Here is a 743-nt window from a genome sequence, read left to right on the forward strand (position 1 = left end):
CCTTATTTTGGAATTCGTCGGTACCATAATCTTTTTTTTATCTCGGCCGCAACTATGGTGGGACTGAGGTGGTCTATGCTCCATCTGTAAAATTCCCTCACTGGCCCCTTCCACCATCTAGGAATTTCTGGACCTGCCACTGTATTTTGAAAATGTAGTGGAAATAAATTTTAATTGCATTCCTTAAGATTAATTATGTTGCAAAGTATCTATTTAGTGACTGAGCCCTTATCGTTCGTTGCGCTGCAACGGGCAGCGCACGCGCGTTAGCGAACTTGTTCGCAACTTGTCTGTAAAATGAGGCAATCCAGCGTTCCAACTTCTATATAAAACCTTAATTACCAGTGTTTCGGTATGTTTTGTAATTATTATGAACCATATTGTTTGTTTTAGTAATATATCTTGACTTGCATAACCTTACTGTTGTGAACATATTTTGTCTAATTAAGTGTTAATAGGCTTTAAAGTTTAGACCTTTACCTAGGCCAACTGACGTTGTTCAGGCTGCCGTTCACGCTGATTCGTACAGCGAGGGGTTCCCTCGTTTGACAAGTTTAGGTCACGTGACTCATACGGTACTTGTTTATTAGGCCTACCTGAGACGACTATAATTGCTCAGGGGAGTACATACTGTTACTATTTCATATGCTATTAAGTTAAAGATTCATATGCTAGGCCTATTTATTATGCCTTTATTACTATGTTATATTGTTTATTACTATTTTATTGTTTCTGGTTTATTA

The sequence above is a fragment of the Anneissia japonica genome, unplaced genomic scaffold, assembly GCF_011630105.1.
Source record: "Anneissia japonica isolate Jap-2015-1 unplaced genomic scaffold, ASM1163010v1 scaffold287953_len805160_cov178, whole genome shotgun sequence".
NCBI lineage: Eukaryota > Metazoa > Echinodermata > Crinoidea > Comatulida > Comatulidae > Anneissia > Anneissia japonica.